The sequence below is a fragment of the Mustela nigripes genome, chromosome 2, assembly GCF_022355385.1.
Source record: "Mustela nigripes isolate SB6536 chromosome 2, MUSNIG.SB6536, whole genome shotgun sequence".
Taxonomy (NCBI): domain Eukaryota; kingdom Metazoa; phylum Chordata; class Mammalia; order Carnivora; family Mustelidae; genus Mustela; species Mustela nigripes.
Window position 1 is genome coordinate 179,072,120 of NC_081558.1, and position 27,068 is coordinate 179,099,187.

A 27,068-nucleotide genomic window follows, 5' to 3' on the forward strand; every position below is an offset into this window, starting at 1 on the left:
TGACCTGAGCTGAAATCAAGAGTGGGATGCTTAACCTACTGAGCCACCCAGGTGCCCCAATGCTCAGCTCCCCTGGTATAATAATGGAAAATATATGTTGGATTATTTACCTTTTGTGGGAGAAGTACAATGAGGATATTTGCAGATAGCTAAAGTCAAATGATAATGACACCAATTGGGAAACAAGTTTAGATTACAACTGGAGGAGGTAGCATCTTGAAGGAAGGGGTGAATTAATGAGTCAAATGAGAATTTCAAGGCTGAACTGTGATCTTGTCCAGTTGGTCACAAAAATTCTCCCTTAGCCTGTGGTTTTCTGTTGCTCAACTCACAGCCTCAGAAGGTAGCCCTCCAGGGTGAAATTCTTCCAGAATGGCTCCAGCTACCCTCTTCTCTGGGAAGTCCTCACAGGGAAGCATCTGAACACAGCTGGCACATTACCACCTATGGGCCTTTGCCCTAATTCAGTGATTTTCAAAATGCAGGTCCAGATCAGCAGCATCAGCATCAGGTGAGAACTTACAGAAGGGCAAATTCTCATCTCCTCTCCTGACACTGAAGCAGAAACTTTGGGAGTGTATTAAAGCTTCTAAAGGTTTTGGACACATGCTGAAGTAGAAACAACTGCCCTAGTTGTTCTCTATTACCGGAGATAACCACTTGGCTAATTAACTCCATCACCGCCTTCCAGTTTTTGCTTTAAGTCCTACCACTCTACTTAATTTTTTTTTTTTAAAGATTTTATTTATTTGGCAGGCAGAGATCACAAGTAGGCAGAGAGAGAGAGAGAGAGAGAGAGAGAGAGAGAGAGAGAGAGGAGGAAGCAGGCTCCCCACTGGACAGAGAGCCGGATTCGGGGCTCAATGCCAGGACCCTGGGATCATGACCTGAGCTGAAGGCAGAGCCTTTAACCAACTGAGCCACCCAGGCACCCTCTACTTAGTATTTCAACCCACCTTTACTGTTCATCCTTCTTATGGATGAAATTTTCCCCTTCATCTTCCTCATCAGCTTTATTTGTTCTTTTATTCTTAGCCCTTATAATTGATTTGAGTAGGAATCTTTTATCTAATTGAGTTGAGAGCAGGAATCTTTTTGTCTTGTTCATACTGGTATCTTCCAAGTTCCCAGATCAGTGCCTGATATATATAATAGGACCTCAATCAATATTTATAAAATAATTATTTGTCCATTGTCTAATAAAAAGCCATTTCCACAGCAATCCCTTTGCTGGGTTTGTGGCAAAACAGTTGGCCAACAACAGTGTCTCAACCTGAGGATGTTCCAGGTGTGGGTCTCTTAGCAGTCTTAGTTTTCCAAACTGTAGGAGAAATGGGCAGCTCCCTTGAGCTCCTCTCTTTCAGTTTGACATGAGGTCTTCTCCCTTACCCCCAAACCTCCCTCACCTCTAAACACACTTCCTTATAGAAAGTGGAGGTAAACTCTCAGCAAATCTTTAACTTTCTCCAAATATCATCCTTATCCTTTTTTCCAATTCCTACTCTCTTCAATTTTAACACTGTAATAATCTTGAGGTAGTGAAAGCTAAGAGATAAAAAAACTTGGTTTCCCTACTGCTTTCTCAGTTCTGAACAGGGCATAATTTAGTGCAGCATCTTGTACTGGAATATCATAGTTAATATCTGTTAGTATCTGTTTTCTTAGGCTGTCAGCCCAAAATAGAATGTTCAATTTTTATTCATGTTACATGGTCTTCTTGGCTTTTATTTACATTTTAGGCAAAGCAAGTCTTTAAAACATAACTAAATGATCCTTTTCTGCTCTTCAAAATTTTTGATGATTTCCCAGAATAAAATCTAGATCCTTAACATTGCCCTCAAGGCTCTTATGAATTGGTTTTCACTCACATTTTAAGTCTCCTATGTATCAGTTCCTGCTACATACTGTCCTTGAGGCCACAGGCCTTCTTAGTTTTTTTTTTTTTTTTTTTTTTTTAACTTTTTTTTAAAAGTAATCTCCACAGTCCACATAGGGCTCTAACCCAAAGAATTTGCACGCTTTGCTGACTGAGCTAGCCAGGCACCCCAGGCCTTCTTAGTTTTGCTACTTGATAAAATCAAAGGCCCTCCTAGGTTATGGCTTTTTGGCTTACTGTTCCCTCTGCATGGAAGTTTTTCTTCTAGAGAACTGGCTCTTCCTCATCAAGGTTTCAGACACTCTCATGCTACATTATTTTTCTTCATGGTACTTATCCCTATGTAAAATTCTTACAGTTTTTTACTTGTGTATTTTCTGTTTCCCCAGTTAGAATGTAAGATTCATGGAAACAAGGATCTAGACTTTTTGGTTCAATGCTGCGCAGTGTCAAGAACAATATCTAGTATGGAAGATTTCAGTAAATACTGGACGAACATTTTATTGTATGCCTCTTACACGCTAAGCCATATGCTGGTAACACAATTTTGATTAAAAATTTTTTTAGTCCCTGCCTTTAAGAAACTTCCAGTCAGAGTATGAAAGAAACAAGAAGGGAGCCTGGGTGGTTCAGTCAGTGAGTGTCTGCCTTAGGCTCAGTTCATGATCTCAGTGTTCTGTGATGGAGCCCCACCTTCAGGCTCCCTGCTCAGCAGGGAGTCTACTTCTCCTTCCCCCTGCTCTTGCACTCTCTCTCTCCTTCCCAAAGAAATAAATAAAATCTTAAAAAAAAAAAAAAGAAAGAAATAAAGAAAGAAAGGAGCCAACTTTTCCTGCGGTATGATAAGTATTAGATAAGAGCAAAGTGTAAGGGGTTCTGTGGGAGGAGAGAACTAGGGGTGGGGATGGGGGTATCAGAGAGTAGTGGGATTTCAGAACGCTCAGACTGTTTCCTGACTTCATGGAGAGCTGAACGAGGGATGGAAAGAGCTTGGGACAGAGGGGGAAGATGGTGGTTGAGTAGTGGGAATGGGTGAGCTTTTCTTTCATTTTTGGGGCCTCTACCCTGTCTGAAGGAGTTGGTGTTGAAATGGGAGCCCACTTGGACTTCTCTTTCAGAATCTATTCACTTCTGTCATGGCTTACTTTGCATAGATCTACACATCTAAAATATAACAGCTTTTCTAAAACAAGATTTAATTGTATCATGTGACAATGGTATTTTGCTATGGTAGAATGTCTATAATAATATCTAGAAAACTTAATACATTTAAAATTTCTATTTTTTCTTAGACATTTGTTTCCAGCATACTTGACTATTAAAGTATTCAACTTTTTGCTCTTTGCTCAAAAAGGGCTTAAAAACCATAAACATAAGTATATATAAAAGAATTAAACAAACATGTTTTAACCTATCTCTATTTAAATTTTATTATTGCTTGAATAGACTTGGGTTAATATTTTAATGATCTGTATTGTAATAGGAGTTTTTAAAGTAAAAAAATTATGTAAATAATTCTTTTTTTTTTTTTTTTTAGATTTTATTTACTTATAAAAGAGAGAGAGCACAGAGGGAGAGTGAAAGGGAGAAGCAGACTCTCTGCCAAGTAGGGAGTCCGATGTGAGACTCCTTTAGATCCGATGGATCCAAGGACCCTGAGACCAGGACTCAAGCTGAAGGCAGATGCTCAATCAACTGAGTCACCCAGGTGCCCCTCATGTAAATAATTCTGGAAGCAAACACCCTTAGTAGATTTAGCAAGCAGAATAATTAATTAAGAGCATATGAGTTACTGTATTTGAAAGATTTTCTTTTTTATTATTTGAAAGATTTTCTAAGCCCTGTTAAAACAGAGCTGTCTTTTATGCGTTTTGAAAAGCATGTAAAATAATCTAATTAATCAATAAATAATATTTTAATTCTTAGATCACTAATGAGGTGAATTTATTTTTGTCATTTGGGTTATCATCAACTTAAAAATTTAACCTATTTACCATTTTCTGTCAGATGTCAATTGTCATAAAATGGTGAAAAGAAATTACAATGCAAAAAATGTCCATGTGATGGACCATTATTTTTCTATCAAAGCTGAAGTTTAACATATAATAGAATACCATATTTAGCAATCAATTTTCTCCTTTGAATAGGAAGGAAGCTCACAAAAGTGGGAGAAAAAATGATTCAGAAGTTAGTTATGCAACAGTTCTGATACTTCTCTTGTTGTCTTACTCTGTTTAAGAAGGGAAGGACCTAATATGAAGTCCCTAAAGGACATTTTGGTAGATAATTCAAAAGGGCATCTGAGAGGCAGGGGAGCTAAGGGAAAGTAGAGTGTTAGGAGTTTCAGCTGATGTGACTCTAACCTAGGTAGGTCTAGCCTTAGTCAATAACCTTTTGGCATTGACTTGAAGAACAATTCATGGGTACTTAAATATTCCTTGCCTTGATCTGTCCTGGCTAAATTTTGTATTAAATTTTGTATTTGTACAGGATATCTAAAATTAGTATTTTATGGGTATAACATTTGGCATTTGTGTTAATTCTGTACTTGTTTAGCATCCTCAAAATGGCTCAGACAACTTATATTACTCATAGGTTATGGCATCAATTATCTCTAAAGACATCATTATTATCCATTGTCCTTGGAATATGTCTGTTGACTTTAATGTTAAGAAGGCAGCATACGATCAAAATTCTTTTTGTCTATATGGAAGGTCCAGAATGAAATGGCATCCTCTCCCATATTTTGCTTCAGCTTTATATGGTCTGGTTCAATTTTCCAATTTCCATTCTCCTATTTTATAATTTGATGTTAGCTACCTCCTTTTGACTGAAGTTTACTTTTGTAATATATATGAAAAAGTATGTGAATAGGGCAAAAACAATAGGAAATGTCTATTAAACAGTGTTTGGATCTCTTTTTTGAAACATATTATGTAGCATATTGTTTGCATAAAAACAGGCCACTGGGGTGTCTAGGTGGTATAGTCAGTTAAGCATCCAACTCTTGGTTTCAGCTCAGGTCATGATCGCGGGGTCGTGGGAATGAGCCCCATATGGAGCTCTTTGCTCAGCATGGAGTCTGCCTAAGATTCTCTCTCCCCAAAGATATTTGCAAATGTCTTATTAGATAAAGGGCTAGTATCCAAAATCTATAAAGAACTTATCAAACTCAAAACCCAAAGAACAAATAATCCAATTAAGAAATGGGCAGAAGACATGAACAGACATTTCTCCAAAGAAGACATCCAGATGGTCAACAGACACATGAAAAAATAGTCAACATCGCTCGGCATCAGGGAAATACAAATCAAGACCACAATGAGATACCACCTCCTACCAGTCAGAATGGCTAAAATTAACAAGTCAGGAAACAACCGATGTTGGCGAGGATGCAGAGAAGGGAGGACTCTCTTACATTGTTGGTGGGAATGCAAGCTGATGCAGCTGCTCTGGAAAACACTTTGGCCTAAAGTACACTCAGTTGAAGAGAAGACTCAAAGTAAGAATATGGGCTATGCCACATTTTTATACTCTAATATTTGTGGATAATGTTATAGCATTTTAAGGCAGACTTGCCATCAGAACATCCCTGAAAGAGGTTGAATACTTTGGTGTTCTTCCAAGGCAGGGAGAAAACACCATGAGAAAACCTGATGACCATGATATTTTGGGCAATTGGTACAGATGTTGCCCAAATCTCTTTGAAATGTGTCTACTTCTTCCTCTTTAGGTCACTTCATATTTGCAGGACTATGTCAAAGCAGTCTCAGAGGAAATTACTCTAACTTAACTACTTTTTACAGTCCCAGCCTCTTTGCATGCCTGCCTTCTCTCTCTGGGTCTTGCTTCTCTGAGAAGAGTTCATCTAAATCTTTAAGTAGGAGAAATAAATAAGCAGAGAACTGTGATCATTTTGTTCTGCTAGAAAATGAATTTTAGGGAAAAAGAACCGCAAAAGGATTGTGTGAATACTGGGGAAAAAGAAAGTGGTTTGAATTCCTGGATCCTACTGCAAAGAGGGAAGCAAAGCCCAGAAAAGTGGCCCAGACTAGAGAGAGGTCCTGGGGCTAAACAGAAGAAGACATTTCTTAGTCTTAGGCTCTGAATGTTTAATGAGCTCCTACCAAGTATGAAATCAGTTGCTCTGGGGCTATGAAAAATAAGAACCAATTACAGACCTTGTTTTCAAAGGGTTTACAACTCGGCCAGAATGACAAATCACATGTATTGCTAGATAGGCTTGGATAAGATACACCTTGAATTCAGAGGGAGTTAAGCTCTCTGGTCCTGAAGCAATAGCAGAAATGTTCTCTTCTGAATGCTCTCAACTCTACCGAGTTTGAGGAGTCATGAACCCAGTTCTTAGTTCTGAGGTGCAAAAATCATGGATTTCCTACACAGGAACTAGTGTTGTAGGTAACACCTTGAGGCAACAAAAAAGTCAAGAGTGAGTGGCCAGGAGAAGGAGATAGTTTTGTGTCACTGTGGAATGCACAACCTGATTCAAAAGTGTCATTTTTTTCTTGTATTTTTTCCTTTCTTTTCTGTATTTTTAGAACAAATAAGATTTAGTAGGATAGCTCTGGGTTTCTTAAATTCTTCACACTTAGGCAATTAGGCAGATCAGGACAACTCATCACCTCCTTCCTACCTAATATTCTAATATATTATAAGAAGCATTTCTAGACATGTGGCAGGAACTGTTTTTTTTCTTTTGCCATAATGTGAAACTTTCAAAAATAGTATAAATATTTCTGATTAATGCCCCAAAACAATTCTTAGTGAGAAGCCCCTGCATGTTAGTTCTAAACACATGTTTGAAGCAAATGAAATTGTTCATAATCAACTATGAAAAACAAATCAAGAAAACAAAGGTGGTTCAAAGAATAAGAAGGCCAGTAATTCACATTTGGTAGATATATATGGTGAGAAAAGCTCAATATGTCACTAACCTTTGCCTAAGACTACTCATTTTCTATTTATTGAAAAATTTAGTGAATATCATTATTAGAGTATAAAATCAGTATTTTAATTAATCCTGCACAGACTACTGAAAAAGATAAAATCACAATTATTTGATCTATTAGGAATTTATGAAAGGAGTAAAAAAAGAACATAAATTTTGGTGTTATTAGGGTAATTTATTGTATGTAAGGATCATTAGCTTCATCTGTGGAACCAAAGGCAGAATTTGGTGGTGGTGGTGGTGTGCACGTTGGGGGAGGGGGAGTGCTGTCTGCATTTGCTTAAGAGCTATTAAGAAACAATTTAGGGGTGCCTAAATTGTGGCTCATTCATTAAGCATCTGACTTCAGCTCAGGTCATGGTCGCAGGGTCCTGGGATCGAGCCCCACATTGAACCCCCCTTTTAGCCCCACATCAGGCTCTCTGGCCAGCAGGAAGCCTGCTTCTCCCTGTTCCACTCCCCCTCTCTCACTGTGTCTTTCTCTCTGTCAAATGAATAAATAAAAATCTTAAAAAAAAAAAGAAAAAGTTTAATTTTATTTATTTATTTTTAATTAAAAAAAATTTTTGATTATTTAAAAATGATCTTTCCTAACAAGTACAAAGGAAATTGTCAGTTGTATTCTACATTTCTGTTTTTCCCTCCCATTAGTTAGATAGTATAAAAATTTTGTTGATATCAATCTAAGGAGTTATAAATACTGAGATAAAATGCCAATCAATGTAACTGATATAATTTAGTTTTCAAAAATTTCTGATTACTTCATATTTTGCTAATTTAAATATAAAGGAAAAAACCTATTTTGTTTATAATGAGTTAATTCATAATGTAGATATACATTTAGTTCCTTTTTTATTTTTATTTTTTAATTTTCTTTTATGTTTTAAAGATTTTATTTAATTTTATTTTTTATTTTAAAAATTTTATTTATTTATTTATCTATTTATTTATTTATTAAAAGAGTGCAAGCCGGCAGGAGAAGGGGCAGAAGGAGAAGGGAAGGGAGAGATAATATGAAGCCGACTCTGAGCCAAAGTGCAAGTCTGACTCAGCACTCCATCTCTTGACCTGAAGATCATGACTTAAGCTGAAATCAAGAGTCTGATGCATGACTGACTGAGACACCCAGGGGCCCCACTCCTTTTTTGAAAAGAAGCTCTCTGACAGTGCAATTCTCCAATGTTGACTCAACTATAACGAAGTTCATGGTTTCTTTTTGCATGTAAATGTCTTCCTTAGCTTATCTTTAGTTTTAGGCTCAAGGTATTTTACATCCATTCAAATGAAAGCTGTTTGTATGTTGATGACTTTTAAAAAATACAGTTTAAAATAGCCTTTGTAGCTATTTCTCACAATATTAATCTCTATTTCCCAAAATAGTTTCTGCAAAATTTAATTTATTTGCATATTAGTTATCATCCATTTTTGTCCATAAATTTTGCTGAACTAGGTCGTTGCCAAATAAGGTATTCTGAATTCCAAGACAGATCCTAATTTTTATCATCTGTTTGTAAAAAATCAAAGTTTCCTCATTCTCTTTGCCTTTCTCTTTTTAATTGTGGCATGTCAATATTTGAAAGCTAAAAAATCATCAATTTTCATTGCTTGTATTCTATGTATATTATTTTTAATGCAGTTTAGATATTTAGCACATTCAGGTTGCCAGATTTAGCAAGTAAAAAAAGCAGAGAATATCTAGTTAAATCGGAATTTCAGATAAACAATGAATACTTTTTTTTAGTATGTCTGGAATGCTTATTCTGACAAAAATGTTCATTGTTTATCTTAATTTCAAATTTAAGTTAGTGTCCTGCATTTTGTCTGGCAACCCGAACACATTTTATCATATTTGGTAGGATTTGTGTAAACATTCCATTCCTTTTTAGATTCTATCTCTTCTCTTTTTTACTGTCTTCTTTATTTATTTTTGGATTATAATATGAGAAGACAGTGAATTCAGCTGTATAATTTTACCATACAGAGGAGCTATCATAATACTAGATGCTATATTTACACACAGCACTTTAAAGTTAGAAGAAAAATTCAACAACCAAGTAGCCACAATCCTGCACTTTCAACTCTAACTAAATCTGTACTTGAACATTTCACCTCAGAATTTACTTAAAACTTTCCCCACAGCTTTTAGGCTTTGTCGCTTCTTTGTAGTTGGCTGGGGATGGGCTATTCTCTAATGACAAGGGGGGACAATTTAAAATGGGTTTTCTGGCTTTTGACTAGTCATCAGTGATATTATTCAGTAGTATTTCTCAAACTGTGCTCCTTGAACTTGGCTCATTAAGGCTGTTAATGGGTGCCTCTGGGGAGAGGGTGGTCAATTAAAATTAGAATATTATGCGTTAAAGACATATCTCTACCTGTAGAACTTCTCTGAAGCTTCAGTATGCTGCTTTTTGCTGGGCATCTATAAGAGGGGACTACAGTATATTGTTTTCCCCTGGTTTATTTTTTTGGCTATACACCTTTTTGTGTGTGTGGCACACCAAGTACATTTTGTAGACATTTGAATTCTAGGAAACACACTTTGGGGATTCTGAAGAAAGTTCCAGCTCATTTTCATTTTTAGATCATAGGTGGTTTGAATGCTGGAGTAGTAAGACAATCATCAGAAACCAGTCTACCATAGTATCAGTAAAGCTGCATCCAAGGGACAGATTTCAAATGGCCCACTCTGATCATTGGTGGGTGAGTTTGAATTGAATAAATTCAATTAATAAGTAACAGAGAATAGAGAATAGGAAAGGCACAGGGGTGGAATAAAAGGAAAATTGGAAATAACCTTTTTTTTTGGTGACACGGCCTTATTTCTAGAAATTGAAACAGTAAATACTCATTAAATATTTAGCAAGTGAATTTCTAAGGGAGAAATACAATACCATAATATAGGTAAAATGCTAAAAATCTTGTACAATTGGTGTACAAGATTAATTTGTGTTAATGATTATTAAAGTTATTAACTTGTTATTAATATTTCAGTATCGGGTTATTGACTCCACATAAGGTGATACTGGGGTGTCTTGAAAAGTTAGTGTTTGTTCACAAGATAGAATCTAGAACAACACTAAGAGAAATATGATAAGAATTACATACTATGTAATTTAAAACTTTATCATAAATACATTAAAAATTTTAAAAGAAACAGCTAAAATTAATGCTAATAACATTATATTCATTAGTACATATCCAAAATAATATTTTTACATGCAGTCAATATAAATCATTTTTAATTAAGTATTTACTCTCTTTTTAATGCTAAGTCTTTAATCCAATGTGTATTTTATACTTTTGGTACATCTCAATTTGGATGAAAAATTTTTAGCAGAAATATTTTGTCTTTAGAGGTCAAAATTTGGAAATAACCTTTGTTGAGTATCCACTATCATATTAGAAACCATGTAAGATGCCTTATATAGCTTGTTTATATATTTTTTTAATATCATCATAACAAAAACATCGTACCCTTTTACAGATGGAGAAACTGAGTCTCAGAAGTCTAGTGACTTGTTTATTGTCATATTTCCAGTCAAATTGGCACAACTGGGATTTGATATAGGTTCTTTAGAAGGCATCAAACATGTATTCTTTCCTTACTCATAGAAATCCAGTTAAAGTCAATTCCTTTTTGAATTTTGCTATCCCAAGAACTATCCAGACTACTTCAGTTTTGAGAATTACCACTCTAAAGCAATAATTATTCTCTTTTATTTTTATTTTTTTGCATTAATCAACTGGACAACTACATTTTTCTGGTAATTTAGAATGACTACTTCTTTTTGTGATTCATCTTGAATATTTCCAAACTGTGGATCAGTAACCTCACAGGGGTAAAATAAGGCTCATTAGGTACTGAAAAGACAGCTGTTCTTAATTTTCTAGCTGTCATTTTGAAATCACACGGGAACTTTTTAAAAATGCTGATGCCTGTGCCTCAGTCCTAGAAATCCTGATTTAATTGATCTGGGGTGTGGACCGGGTTTTTAAAACATTACCGAGGTGATTAAAATGTGCAGGCAGGCCTTGAGAATCACTGTTTTCAGGTAATCAAGATGAACTTTTAAGTATTTCCATAAAGAAGCAAAGGAAATGTGTCAATGTTACTTTTTATTTAACAAAACTTTATTATTATTTTTGTTTTAAATAGATGCCCAATCAATTTTTTCAGATGGAAGATGAGCAAGTTGCAACTTGGTATCTTTTCCTATTTAAATGATATTTATATTCAGTTGGGGTACTGTGGTGTAAAATATGTACTTATTTCATTAGGTTGTTGAGTCATTTCTATTTAATCTGTAAAACTCATAATCCTCCCTAAACCATAGTGGTCTCACATCACATCTCAGTGTAAATTTAATTATTGCACTAAGAAAATCACATTATCAAAACAGCATGAAATATCCCCATAGCAATGTCCTAAATCCTTTTGCTAATGTACTTTTTACATCTCAAATTTGTGTCTCTCATAATAACATTGTCTGAAGTCTCATAAAGTGAATTTAGGCAAGCTACCACTTCTTCGCTGTACTAAAACATTTTCAAAAATCTTCCGTAATTTTAGATGTTAATTTGTTTTTTTCTAATTTGCAAAACTGAAGAAAGAAAATTGAAAACATTTTTTAGATTTGCTCTAGTATAGTATAATTTTAATCTTAAAAGAAAATGCTAAAGTAATAGTAATGACAATGAAGATTGTATTTATTGACAAGGCAAAGAGCTCAAATTGCCAGGCTGTGCACTGAATGGGTGTAGGAAGCAAAGGAAAATTCAAAGATAATAAGGCTGGCAAAAGTCTGTGATATACCAATTGCATCAAAGTTATCAGCTTAATTAAGGTTCCCAACAATACTAATATTTAGATACTATTATTATCCTAACTATATAGATGGGAGAATTGAATTCAGAGGGCAGTTTTGAACTCAAAGAATCTGGCTCTAGAGCCTATAGTTCTAACTAATATATGTTCTTGCCTTCCTCATCTTGGTGACTGAGAGGTTGGTTATGTCAAACAACACAGATGTATAATTCAAGTCAATTAATAGTTTTGGGTAGTTGTCAAGGTAATGAGTTTGTACTGAGACACATGTAATTTGGGCTGCTGGAAAGCTGTTGACAATATGGATCTGAAATTCAGGAGAAAGTTCAGAGCTAAGGAAAAAGATGTGGCTACTATATGCATAGAGGTGGTGGTTGAGCTGAAATAAATAAAAGGTATAAAAGAAGAGTTTTAGGGGTGCCTGGGTAGCTCAGTTGGTTAAGCACTCAACTCTTGATTTGGGCTTAGGTCATGATCTCAGGAGCCTCATGTGTGGCTCCCCACTTAGTGTGGAGCCGACTTAAGATTCTCCTTCTCCCTCTGCACCTCCCACCCCAGCTCCCATTTCCCACTCATTATCTCTCTCGCTAAAAACAAACAAACAAACAAACAAACAAAAATCCCCCCAAATAAGAAGAGTTTTAAACACTGAATCCTGTTATGGTACACCTCTAATTGTGAAGTAGAAGCAGATTTGGAAAAGAGATAACAAAATAAAGTACATGCACATCACTGAAATCAAAGGAAGAAGTTTTAAGAAAGAAATGTTGACTGATGTGTGAAATGCATCAGAAATGTACTAGAAGAGGGTGCAGGTACAGGGGTCCTGGATTTGGATTTGACTATTAGCAAATTATTAGCAACCTTCTGAGGAATGGTTTTAATATTCTTATAGGGCTGGAATAGAGACCATTAGCTTATTGAGTAAAAGAAGAGTGTTAGTTTAGAAGTAGCTAATATTTCTGGATCATGAACTGTTGAAGGGTTTTATATGTTTTTAAATGAGTTAACAATCCTGCTTTGGGATACTGTGTGCTTGAGGGTTAAAGAGAAAAATGGACAATATAGTAGATGTTTAAAAAGAAACCCAAAACTGGGGCACCTGGGTGGCTCAGTTGGTTGACCATGGGTCTCTTGGTTTCAGCTCAGATCTTGATCTCAGGGTTGTGAGATGGAGCCTACCTCAGGCTCTGTGTTGAGGTAGTCTGCTGGAGATTCTCTCTCTCCCTCTGCTTCTCCCCACTGCTCTCTCCCTCTCTCTCAAATAAATAAATACATCTTAAAAAAACAAAACAAAACAAAACAAAAAACCCAATCCATAAACGCTTGTCTCATCAAATGATAAAACATTTAGATCAGGGTACCTGGGTGGCTCCGTTGGTTAAGCAACTGCCTTCAGCTCAGGTCATGATCCTGGGGTCCTGGGATCTAGTACCACATCAGGCTCTCCCTGCTCTTCGGGGATCCTGCTTCTCCCTCTCCCTCTGCTTGCCACTCCCCCTGCTTGTGTACATTCACTCCCTCTCTCTCTCTGTGTCAAATAAATAAATTAAATCTTCAAAAAAAAATGTAAAACATTTAGATCAAAAAAAGAGAAAAGAAAGAAAAAAAACACAGAAAGAAAAGAGTAAGAACATAGAGGATCTAAACTATATCATTTTCTACCATGGTCTAATTTATATTTGCAGAATACCTGACAACTGCAAAATATATATAAGATGAATCCTAAGTATTTGGAAATTGAAAAACACATTTCTAAATAATCCATGGGTGAAGTAAGGAATTGTAAGGGAAGTGTAAATATTTTGAAATGAATGATAATAAAAACATTACATATCAAAATTTCAGTAGACAACTAAGTAGTTCTTAGAGGAAAATCTGGATTTATTGCATGTATTAGAAATCAATGACTTAAGACTCTAACTCAAATTCCACATATATGTGAAATCATGCAGTATTTGTCTTTCTCTGACTTATTTTGCTTACCATGGGGGAGGGGGTGAGAGAGAGAGAGGCAAACCAGAAGACAGACTGTTACCTACAGAGAACAAACTGAGGGTTATTGGAGAGAGGTGGGCAGGGGGATGGGTTAAATGGGTGATGGGGATTAAGGAGGGCACTCCTGATGAGCACTGGGTTTTGTACAGAAGTGATGAATCACTAAATTCTAGTGAAGCTAATATTATACTATATGTTAGCTAACTAGAATTCAAATAAAAGCTTGAAAGGAAAAAAAAAAGTCTCCAACTCAATAAACTACAAGAAGAAGAGCAAACTAAATCCAAGTAGGTAGAAAAAGGAAATAATAAAGAGCAGAAATCAATGACATAAAAAGGTAAAAAAATGAAGAAAATTAACAGTCAAAAAATGGTTTTTTGAAAAGATAGCAGTGATGAAATTCTAGATTGATCAAGACAAATAAAGGATTAAAACCAAATTAGCAATATTGGAACTGAAAGAAGAGTTTTCCATACAAATGATACAGATATTGAAAAGATAATTAAGAGAATATTAGGAATAATAATGTCAACAAACTAGACAACTTAGATAAAATAGACAAATTCATTGAAGGACAGTATGAGATAATAGAAAATATTTATATTGGTCTCTGCCCCAGTTCCTGATACAGGTCTCCTAAAACCCTTGTAAATTCCTAGATCCTAAGAGCAGTAGGACCATCTTTTGTTTTGTTGTGGTGACTCTGGGTGGGTTCCTGGATGAGGGCTGGTCACCAGAAAGACCAAGCCATGAGGGGAGGGGTCTAGAAATGAAGTTAATAATGAATTATGCCAAAGTGAGGAAGCCTCCATAAAAATCTCAGTATTATAGGGTTTAGTGAGCTTCCAGGTGAGTGAACACATCCATACTGGGAGGTGGCACACACCAACTCCATGGGGCAGAACCTCCTGAGCTGGGACCTTCTCAGACCTTGCCTGAGGTATTTCTTCATCTGGATCCTTTATTATATTCTTTAATAAACTGGTAAAGATAAGTAGGCTTTTCCCTAAGTCTGTGAGTTGCTCTGTAAGCCAGTTAGGGATCTCCACAAAGAAAGAAAGGAAAAAAAAAAAGAGAGAGAGATATTGAGATATAGCTTCCAGAACACAAGAAAAGCCATTTTTAGGCTCCCAGCTATTTTCATGATCTCTGCCTAACTGGTTCTATTTGTCCAAGAAAACTTCCTGCAGAACTTCCTAGAGGCTGCTGCAATTATAAAGAAATGCAAAAACTTCACTAGTTAAGGATTTTAAGGAAACAAAGGAAATGTAAAAACTAACAGTCTCTACCAGGCAAAAACAGCCTACTCGCATCAGTGGTAAAAGTTTTCAAAAGTAGAGATTGACCTAACACACATTCTTGAGTCATTTTTGCAGGATTCAAACCCTTATGAGCACTTACATACCTGACTAACTGGAGTCAGAGGATGGATTGATGCTGATCCTTGGTGGCCCTCAGAAGTTCAGTTAACTAGGACTTGGATTCTGTCAATTTAGGATAACTATTGCCTCAGTTCTATACTGAATTCTCCTCTGCCAACTCCCTTCATGAATATGCATGCATCCTCAGCTTAAAACTTCCTAATTTTGTTGTTTGGGGTGACACTGCTTTGGGAAAGATCTCCAGTGTTCTTATTTGTTCCAAGTGGTATCCTTCCTTTTCCCCTCTTTGGCTTGGTTGGGTCTTTTGGCTTGATGCCCACCAAGAGGTGAGCCAGTTTCAGATTACAGATCTACCAAATTAATGAAACCCAAGGAGGGGTCATTAGAACCTTGAATCTCTAGTCAGTCAATAAGAAGCACAGGTGATATCAAACCTACCTTTCTGAACTGGGGGGTGGGAAGCAGTCTTGTGGAACTGAGCTGCTTCTACTTGTGAGATCTGATGCTATCTATGAAGAGATAGTGTGAGAATTACTGGTAATTGTGGGTAATTTAGGTCACAGATTACCAAAATTCACTCAAGGAAAAAAAAAAAAAAAAAGATTATCTGAAGCACTCCGTATCAATAAAAGAGCCTGAATTGGTCATTAAATACCTTTCCATAAGGAAAACTCCATGTGGTATCACTGGTAAATTCTACCAATATCTAAAGAAAAAAATGATACAGATTTAATAAAAATGCTTTCAGCAAATAGAAGAGGAGGGAACATTTACAATATTATACTAAGAAAACCAGAGAAGGACATTAATGACAAAAACAAAAACAAAATCACCCAATAGTCCATTAATTTAGATGTTAAAATCCTAACCAAAATACTAGCAACTGAATCCTGCACTATTTAAGAAGGATAACACATCACGATCAAGTGGAATTTATCTCAGGATTGCAAAGTTACATTGACATTAATAAACTCAATCAGTGTATTTTAATATAGTAACAGAATAATGGAGAAAACCATGCTATTATTCTAATGCAAGCAGAGAAAAATAATGATAGAATTCACCACCCACTCATGATAAAAAACAAAAAACAAAAAACAAACCAAACCAAAACAAACAAACAAATAAACAAAACTCTCTGAAAACTAGGAATAGAGGGGAACTTCCCCATCTGACAAAAGGTACTTAATAGAAACCTACAGCTAACATATTTCCTTGAGCAATTCTGAATGCTACTCTCCAAAGCCTGAGAACAGGTAAAGAGGCTTGCTCTCACAGCATCTTATTCAACATTATATGCTACAGATATATCAAAAAAGACAAGAAAAAATTTCCTAAGGGTCAAAACGAAAGAGGTAAAGCTTCTCTACTTGCAGATGGCATATCTATTTATTTAGAAAATGTACAGGAATCTAAAAACCAATTACAAGGATAAGTGAATTTTTCCAAGTTTCAGAACACAAGGTTAATAAAATCAACTGGAGTTTTATATACTGGTAAATGAAATTATAAAAAGTCACTTCCAAGAACACTAAAAATGCAAAGTATTTGGGAATTAATTTTATGAAATTAATTGCAAACCATCTGTTCTGAAAATAACAGAACATGGTTGAGATCAATTTAAAGAAGACCTAAATAAATGGAGAAACATGGATTTTAAAACTCTATGAAAATAATTATCTCTAAGATTATCAGTTTAGTATTAGTACCAGTCAAAATTCAAGTAGACTCACTTTAGAAATTGGCAAGCTGAGGGGCACCTGGGTGGCTCAGTGGGTAAAGCCTCTGCCTTTGGCCCAGGTCATGATCCCAGGGTTCTGGGATCGAGCCCCAAATTGGGCTCTCTGCTCAGCAGGGAGCCTGCTTCCCTTCCTCTCTCTCTACCTGCCTCTCTGCCTACTTTTGATCTCTGTCTGTCAAATAAATAAGTAAAATCTTAAAAAAAAAAAAAAAGAAATTGGCAAGGTGGATCTAAAATTAAGTGAAAAATTAAACCTACTTTTTAGAAGAAGGACACAGTTTAAGGATGTATAGCTCTTGATTTCAAGGCATATTCTTGTTTTTTTTAATGTATTTTTTTTTCTAAAGATTTTATTTATTTAGTTGACAGACGGAGATCACAAGTAGGCAGAGAAGCAGGCAAAGAGAGAGGAGGAAGCAGTCTCCCTGCTGAGCAGAGAGCTGGATGCGGGGCTTGATCCCAGGACTCTGGGATGGAGACCCAAGATGAAGGCAGAGGCTTTAATCCTCTGAGCCCACCCAGGCGCCCCTCAAGGCATATTCTAAAGTTATTGTAATAAAGACAGTATAGTATTGGTGAGAAGATGGATGCATAAATCATAAGGATACTTTAAAAAGTCTTCAAACAGTAGAGCAAATAATTCTAAAATCTAAAAGATTCCAAATAGCCAAAGAAATTTTGAAAAGGAAAAGTAAAGCTGAAGGCATCAGAATTCCAGACTTCAAGTTATATTACAAAGCTGCCATAATCAAAACAGTATGGTACTAGCACAAAAATAGACACATAGATCAATAGAACAAAATAGAAAACCCAGAAATAAATCTAACTATATGATCAACTAATCTTTGACAAAGCAGTAGAGAATATTCAATGGGAAAATGCCAGTCATTTTAACAAATGGTGTTGGGAAAATTCGACAGGAACAAGCAAAAGAAAGAAATGAACCACTTTATTACACCAGACACAAAAATACATTAAACATGGATTAAAGACCTAAATGTGAGATCTAAAAACCTAAAAATCCCAGAAGAGAACACAGGTCCTAACCTCTAACCTTTTTGATATTAGCAATAGCAACATCTTCCTAGATATGTCTACTGAGGCAAGGGAAACAAAAGCAAAAGTAAACTATATTGGGACTTCATCAAAATAAAAATGTCTTGCACAGTGAAGGAAATAAGTGACAGAACTAAAAGGCAACCTACTGAATGGGAGGAGATATTTGTGAATGATATATTTGATAAAGGGTTAGTATCCCAAATATATAAAGATCTGATACAACTCAACACCGAAGAAATAAATAGTCCATCAAAAAATGGTCAGGAGCTATGAACAGACATTTCTCCAAAGAAGACATCTATATAGCCAACAGACACATGAAAAAATGCTCACAACCCCTTACCATCAGAGAAATGCAAATCAAAACTACAATGAGATATCATCTCATACTTGTTAGTATGACTAAAATAAAAAACATAAGAAATAATCTGTGTTGGCACGATGTGGAGAAAAAGGAACCCTCTTGTACTGTTGATGGAATGCAAACTGGTGTAGCCACTGTGAAGAATACTATGGAGCTTCTCAAAAAGTTAAAAATAGATCTACCCTATGACTCAGCAATGGTACCAGTGGGTATTTACTCAAAGAATACAAGAACATTAATTCAAAGGGATACAAGCAGCCCTATGTTTATAGCAGCATTATTTATAATAGCCAAGATATGGAAGCAGCCCCGTGTCCATCAATTATTGAATAGATAAAGAAGTGGTACACAATGGAATATTACTCAGCCATAAAAAAGAACGAAATCTTGCCATTTGCTACGACATGGATAGAGCTACTGAATATAATTCTAAGCAAAATAAGTCGAAGACAGACATACCGTATGATTTCACTCATGTGGAATTTAAGAAACAAAACAAACAAGAAGAAAAAAAGAAATTAAGAAATGGACTCTTTTTTTAAGAAACAGACTCTTAACTATAAAGAACAAATTAATGGTTAACAGAGAGGAGATGGATGGGGGTGGGTTAAATAGGTAATGGGGATTAAGGAGAGCACTTGTTGCGGTAAGTGCAGGGTGATATATTGAAACTATTGAATAACTATATTCTATACCTAAAACTAATATAACACTGTATTTTAACTAATTGGAATTAAAAACTTAAAAAGCCAAAAAAAGGGGAGGGTCCTAGAAACAGCACAGGGCATTGGAGGGATCTGAAAACTGCAAATACTGGAAATACATGGTCAATAAATTTTGAAGAAGGTGCCAAGGTAATCCAAGGAAAGTTTTTTCAATAAATCATGCTGAAAAACCTGGCTATCCATAAGGAAAAAAGTGAATATTTGTCCATCATCAATGAACAAAATATAACTTGAATCACATACATAAAATTAAATACCAAAGTTTTAAAACTTTTTAAGTAAAACATAGGAAAAAATCTTAGTCACTTTAGACTTCTAAAAGTTTTCAAAGATAGGATTAATTAATACAAATCATAGTGAATGAAAATCATTAAATTAGAATTTATTGATGTTTTAATCTTTTTTTCTGGAAAATATTTTTTTTTAGATTTTATTTATCTATTTGACAGAGATCATAAGTAGGCGGAGAGGCAGGCAGAAGAGAGGGGGAAGCAGGCTCCCTGCTGAGCAGAGAGACCGATGTGGGGTTTGATCTCAGAACCCTGGGATCATGACCTGAGCCGAAGGCAGAGGCTTTAACCCACTGAGCCACCCAGGCACCCCTCTGAAAAACATTCTTAAATAAAATATCTAGAATGTGAGACAATGTCCATTTGACATATAAATGAGAAAAGATTTATATCCAGAATATATAAGAATCTTTTATAACTTGATAGTGAGAAAAATAATTCCTTTTAAAAGGTAGACACATGGTTTAAAAGACAACTCAAAAAGCAGATATTTGAATAGTCCAAACTTCACGGAATACAGTCAACATCATAGTCATCAGGGAAATTTAATTTAAAATAATAATGAAATTATCACTAGAATGGCTAGTACTAAAAAGATGGAAAATACCAATCACTGGTAAGAATATGAAGCAAGTAGAATTCTCATGTACTATCAATGGGAGTATAAAATAATACAACTACTTTGGAAAACTCTGCATTAAAAAAAATATTAAACATAAACATGGCATATGATCCAGCCATTCCATTTCTAGATCTTTCTCATGAGAAATGAAAATATATGTCCACAAAAAGCCTTGCACGTGAATGTTCAATACACTTTATTCATAACCACCGCAAACTGGGAAGCAACCCAAATGTCCACGAAGGTGAATGGATAAACAAAATATGTCATTTGTACCATTGATTGCGACTCAGTATAAAGCAACAAACTACTGATACATAAGAAAAACACGGACGAATCTCAAAATTGTACTGAGTTGGAGAAGCCAAACAAAAAGGAGTACATTTTATAACACTTATGTAGAATGTGAACTAATTTAGCTGCCAAAAAGCAGATCAATGGTTGATGATTCCAGGGACAAAGAGAGGGAAGGACTACAAAGAGGCTCGATGAATCTTTTGAAGATAGTTTAAGTGTGTAACTTGATTATGGTGGTGGTTTCTTGGTATATACAACCATTAAAATTCATAGAATTTTACATTTTAAATTGAAATAAGTAATCTTATGCAAATTACCCTCAATAAACTAGATAGGCAAAAATAAAACAAAAAAATAGATAAGGGCGTAATAATTGAGGCCCTAAAGCAGATCAGACACAGCCCAGAATATTTACCAAGCAGAACACAGCATAGAGCAGAACCAGTTTATATTGGAGAACCTGGAAAGAATTGATGGTCTACAAATACCAGGTATGATATAAGATGGGAGTAAGATGAAGGTTTGCAGACAGGAAAACGAACAAATTTTAATAAGCTTCTCCACTGCTTTTTAAAAATTCAGATCAGAAATAATTATTGATTTTTTAAAAAGATTTTTAAATCTTTTTAAAAAATCAATCATGATGTTCTGGAAAAGGTAAAAGGTAAGTCTATGGTAAAGGTAAAAGTAAAACTATGGAGACAGTGAAAAGATCAGTGCTTGCCAGAGGTTAAGAGGACAAGGAGGGGTGAATACATAAAGGCAATGATACATTCTGTATAAATCTATAATGGTGGGTACATGGTTAAATTTGTCTAAACCCCAAAAATGCACAATGCTAAGGGAAAACGCTATTGTAAATTATGGACTCTGGGATACAATGATGTGTCAGTGGTTCATCAGTTGTTGACAAATGAACCACTCTAGTGGGGAATGTTGGCAATGACTGTGATACTGACTGTGGACAAGGCAGAGGTGCATAAGGGAAATCTTTGTACCTTTCACTCAATTTTACTATGAACCCAAACTGAATAATGTTTATTTAAGAAAAAAGTTTGTGGCAATGTAACAATATACATTAATTAGTTTCTTTAGCAAGTATTTATTAAATGGTGTGGACTTCCTTAAGTCTGCTTTGATCATTTTACTCTGAGGATGGTAATAGTATCTGTGTCCTAGGGTTGTTGGGAGGATTAACTAAAATGTTGGGAAGATTAATTAAAATCTAGAGTACCTAGCCCACAGTGAACTTTAATATATTACTGTTACTATAAATAATATAATGGTCCAAGCACTAAACTGGGTATCTTTGATAAAATGTGTAAAGGCCTAAAGTTTGAAATCATGGTGATTGTTATCAACTGATACCACATGCCCTCAGTAGTATAAACAATTGCTAGGGCTTCCCAAGTTTTGGAGATTGGCCACTAGTCAGGGGAATTTGAGACAGTGTGGCTTGTGAGGGGATAACTGATAATGATCCTGAGGTTCAGGATGAACCCAGAAGAAAGCGAAACCGGGGCATGCTGATGAACTCTGAAAAACCAGAAGAAATTAAGAGTTTGTTATGAATGAATGAATGTCTGAAAGAAGAAAAAGTAGTTTTAAAACACCAGATTAAGTTTCTCCAACTGACCAGATTGGAGTAATAGGAAAAGTACAAGGTGTGAAAGTACTTATGAGAGGAAAAATTAGAATATATGTAAAAATCATTTAAACTGGGAACTGTGAAGGTACAAGGTTTAATGTTTTGAATACCCAAGGGTCCTGAGAGGAAATGGGGGAAAAACAAGACTTAAGAAATCAAATTCTAAAGGGGCGCCTGGGTGGCTCAGAGGGTTAAAGCCTCTGCCTTCAGCTCTAGTCATGATCCCAGGGTTCTGGGATCCAGTTCCGTATCAGGCTCTCTGCTTGGCAGGGAACCTGCTTCCTCCTCTCTCTCTCTGCCTGCCTCTCTGCCTACTTGTGATCTCTCTCTGTCGAATAAATAAATAAAATCTAAAAAAAAGAAAAAAAAAAGAAAAAAAAATCAAATTCTAAAAACCTCTGACTCCTGACTTTAGGTCCTTAATGGTACTAAGGAGGTCACAGGAAGAGTGATGTAAAGAAGTTGGTGTGAACTTCAAGGGGGAAGGGGTTTTAGACTCCTGGTGAGACAATAAAGGTCTGGAAGTGGCAATAAGAAACAAGAAGGCCAGCTTGTTCTGCTGGTCTATGAGACAGAAGACAGATGGTAATGGCTTTCATTTGAACTTTATTATTTTCTCACTGTGACATCTTTCCCTCCACACGTAGATCGGACTTGAAGGAATTTGGCAGTCCCTTACAGCAGCCTACCTTTCTGAACCAGTTGTCTTTCCAAAGATTGGGACAGGAGAGGCATGGATCTAGATCTTAAAATGACCTTCTTTCCTTGAGATGTAGATCCATACATTCAAGCTACTCCTATTCTTTGTAACTGACGGTTGTCAGGAGTGGAAGCCCTTAGGTCCTTAGTAATTTTCTAAGTATTTAGAATGGAGTTATTTGTAGGGCAGTATTAGAAACTGTGCCAGGAAGCATCTCCAGTCTACTTGGCAATACAATGAACTTCTTTTGGGTCTGTGTGGGTCTGTGTGTACACAAACTCTTTTGGCTCTGAAGAACAAATTTACCAAAGACTTAAGCAAGCTGGCATTCTGGTTTGAGATTTGTCTTCAAAAACTGTAATTTCTAAAACCTAAGCTGAGGTAAATAAACATTGATTGAATTTAGAGATGCAAAATTTGGTAGACACAGAATAGTTTGTATAACTCATCTGAAAATAAATATACTTCCTTTTTTATAGACCTTAGTAAATATGCTCAGAATAAGGTTTTAGTGTTTAACAATAATGAGAGTGTTATTGGGGTTTAGTAAGTACCTCAAAAGCAAAATTCTATAACATGGCTTTCAGTTCTGTTCTCAAAAAGCAAACATAATATTAAAAATTAAAGTCTTTACAGAATAATCCTGAAATAGTGATTTTAAAAAAGCAATATAAAAAAGGATACCAGCTGGTAGGAGAACTAAAATGTGATTTTTCCTAAGTCCTCCTCTTACTTGAAACTTAAAGTTTTTGCATAAATGGATTTAATGAAGAAGTAATTTAATAGGACAAAGATATAGAACAGTACAATATCCTGGAGGCTTTTTATTCTAGTGACCTCTTCATTTTTAAGTAAGGGTACCTGGCTTTTGGTTTTTCAAGTCCATTTAGACACAGATCTCATAGTCATTAACTAGGCTGCTCTGAAAACAGGGGACAGCTCAGCCAGAATGAGTGAAGCAGTGAAAATTCAGAACTTTTAAAACCAAAGATCAGCTATATTTACTTCTCTTTATTCCTCTAGGATGTTAGGATAAGCCTAATGTTTTGTAATATTTTTCTGAATGTAAGTTTTTTCAATGAAGTAAGGCAGTAAGATTAGTGTAGAAAAAAAGATAAGAATCTTTTTTTCATTCTTTGATAAAATCATACGTATGGTTTGATAAGCAGAAGATTTGATCCTGACAATTTCAAACTTTGATTTTGTAATAGGTCACACATCAACTTTATTTTGGCTGGGCGTATTAAGAGAAAGACATTAGCATTTCATTAATCTGGTTCAATGGTCACTATCCTTGTCATAATGAGATAATAATTACAATAATAAGTATAAAAATGGCTAATATTTTTGAGCAATTACTTTGTGCCAAGCATTTTAGTTTTCATATACATTATCTCCACTAATCTTCATCAAATTCCTGGGTGGTAGTTGTTATCCCATTTTAGAGATGAAGTAAATAAGGGTTAGAAAATTTAAATAATTTTCCCAAAGGCTTGCAGCGGGAAGTGGCTGTTGTTGGCCTTTTGCACTCCAGAACCCAAACTTTTTATATACCATACTATTGAGCTTCTCTAATATTTTCTGTACCTTAGACATTTATGGCTATAGCTAACAGAAATATTTTTAATTTTCTAAATGTTATGATTTTATGTAAATACTGTATGTGAAATTAGTTCTAAGTTCATTGAAAAAAAAGAAAAGTGTCAATAATTTCCTCTTAGACTTAAAATTATAATGTAAGATGTTGGGAGGATTAATTTATTTTTTGTTAATTATGAGAAAACTATTATAGCACGTCACATATATTCATGTTTTCTTAAGCTATCTGTCCAAACCATTTTTCTCCTATACTTGAACATCTAAGTTAAAGGCAATTCGAAATAAAAAAGACTTCTGTTTAACATACTCCTTCCAGTAATGAAAATTTCAAATTACTCTGAATGAATAACAGAGAAGAAAATAGTGTGATGGCAATAATAGTACTTATTGGCAGAAATAATGGTATCAAATAATACCATAAATTGATTATTTTAAATTACAGATTTAATCTTGAAGTGTTCATAGATACTCATTGAAAGAAATGCTTGGTGAGCAAGGTCAAGTGTATTCCTAGACTTAAGATATCCATGACTATTTTCAACAGAGCCATTCAATCAGAAAATTAACAATTCAGATTATTTGGGGACAGAACTTCATTTTTCTTTTCCTTTTCACTCCTCCCTGGACTTAATTTATATGTGAATTATCTCTATCCTTTTAGCTACATTTATCTGTACATTCAATTTTTTTTAATGTTTGAATAAACATTTGATTTTAGAAAAGTTAGAAAAATTACATTTGTTTTATACTTATAAATAACAATGAACTACATTCAACTGCTATAGTATAATATATTCTTTGGATGGCAAGATTACAAGTTCTTTTATTTAATTATATTTCTGTGGTAGTTTACAAAAATTTTTTTGGAGCTTTAATTAAGAATAAAATAAATCCAAGGACTAGGAAAAATAAATTATAAATGGGCATTATAATTTTAGCTTTATCTTTTTTAAACTTTCTGTATCTACAGAAAAATATAATAATTGGCTTTTAGAATGGTAACTTTGAGACTTTTCAAAATTTTAAATAGAACTTAGAATAAAGTATTTACTATGTAGGATCAGGTATAATCATATAAATATCACTGGTATTAATGTTCAGTATTTTCAAGTTGTATTTCCTCATTTCTTATTCAAATACTAATCAATGCCAATATTTACAGAGTTTGTATGAACTAATATACACCAGTATTTCCTCAAATATGAATAAATTAAGATTCCATTAATTTTGTGAAATCATTTGTACAGGGTTTTTTTTTTTTAAGGATTTTATTTATTTATGACAGGAGAGAGAAAGCACAAATGGGGAGTAGCAGAGGGAGACGCAGGCTCCCTGCTGAGCAGAGAGCAGCTCAATCCGAGGACCCTGGGATCATGACTTGAGCCAAAGGTAGACACTTAACTGAATGAACCACCCAGACACCCCTACAGTTTTTGTGAAGTATTTTTTTTCTTGTTATTTAAGACACTCCTATTACAAAAATTATGGAGACCATAGATGAGGGGAAAGAAAAAATAAATTTTCCATAATCAATATTATGATTTCAAGATAAAATGAGTATCAGTCAAACAAATGGATTTATGTATTTGCCAGTGTGTTATAAAACAGGTTTGTTATTAAGAGCAGCAGCTGTTCTGAACCCCAAGTAAAACTTACTTCAGTTGTTTACATTCCATGATTTCATATATAAAATCAACTTTAAATTATGTATTTATGTGCTTTGAAATTCACTCTAGCTCTCATTTATGTTTTATAATTTACTATTTTCAGAAGGTCTGCTGCATCATTTGGTTAGAAATATCACAGATTTTTTTCTCCACTCCATGGTTAGTCTTTCACTGGAGTGTTATAAAAAAAGAAAAATTATTATTTTTTTTCTAAGTCACTTACTCATTTATCTTAAAAAGTTAAATAATTATTACCTTTCATCCAGTAGAATAAATGACTTAGTAATGGATCAAAAAAAAAAAAAAAAAAAACCTAAGCTGAAATTCAAGGAGGCATGGAGACTCAGATTGCTGAAGAAGAAATTCTAATCTTTCAATCAAAATACAGTGTATCCATAGTGTCATTTGCAATTGTTCACATTTTTTTTTTTTAAAGATTTTATTTATTTGTCAGAGAGAGAGAGAGGGAGAGAGAGCGAGCGAGCACAGGCAGACAGAGTGGCAGGCAGAGGCAGAGGGAGAAGCAGGCTCCCCGCCAAGCAAGGATGTGGGACTCGATCCCAGGACGCTGGGATCATGACCTGAGCCGAAGGCAGCCGCTTAACCAACTGAGCCACTCAGGCGTCCCGCCATTGTTCACTTTTACTTGCTTAATTTTCTATATTAAATTTCTATATTAAAATGATATAATAGAAGATAGGGCATTTAATTTTAGATTCTGAGTGCATAACTGTATTCTTTTAAAAAAATTCTCAGGGTGCCTGATAGAAAACAATAAAAATTCTTAAAAATAAAAAAAAATTGTGTGGGGCTCCTGGGTGGCTCAGTCGTTGAGTCTCCGCCTTCGACTCAGGTCATGATCCCGGTTCCTGGGATGGAGCCATGCGTGGGCTCCCTGCTCACCCGGAAAGCTGCTTCTCTCTCTTCCACTTCCTCTGCTTGTGTTCCCTCTCTTGCTGTCTTTCTCTGTCAATTAAATGAATAAATAAAATCTTTAAGAAAAATTCTCCATTGTGTAAAATTTGTCAGAGTATTAGTACATTATTTAAAGTATCTGATGGGGGTATTGGCAAACATTGAGAAACTCTAAAAATGTGGGGATTGGTATTAAGCCTAAACTTCTTAAAGACAGCAGTTTCTTTTCCCAAATTATTTCATGTGCAGCCATTAAATAAATTTCTAACATGGAGATATTTAATGAAATCTCTCACAACTTTATGATTTTAGTATTTTTCAACAAAACAAAATTAATGAAACACCAATGGTTTGCGTCTAGATTATTTGATCATTCTAAATTTTAACT

At 34.9% G+C, this 27,068-nt stretch overlaps 1 protein-coding gene across 1 annotated transcript in view; it reads right to left on the reverse strand.

The window, feature by feature from the left end:
- Positions 1 to 26,731, reverse strand: part of HTR1F (5-hydroxytryptamine receptor 1F) — a 44,380-nt gene extending 17,649 nt beyond the window's left edge. The window contains exon 1 of the mRNA XM_059388171.1: positions 26,669 to 26,731. The gene's annotated coding sequence lies outside the window, so the exon portion shown is untranslated. The remainder of the gene's footprint in view (positions 1 to 26,668) is intronic.
- Between the last annotated feature and the right edge of the window lie 337 nt (positions 26,732 to 27,068).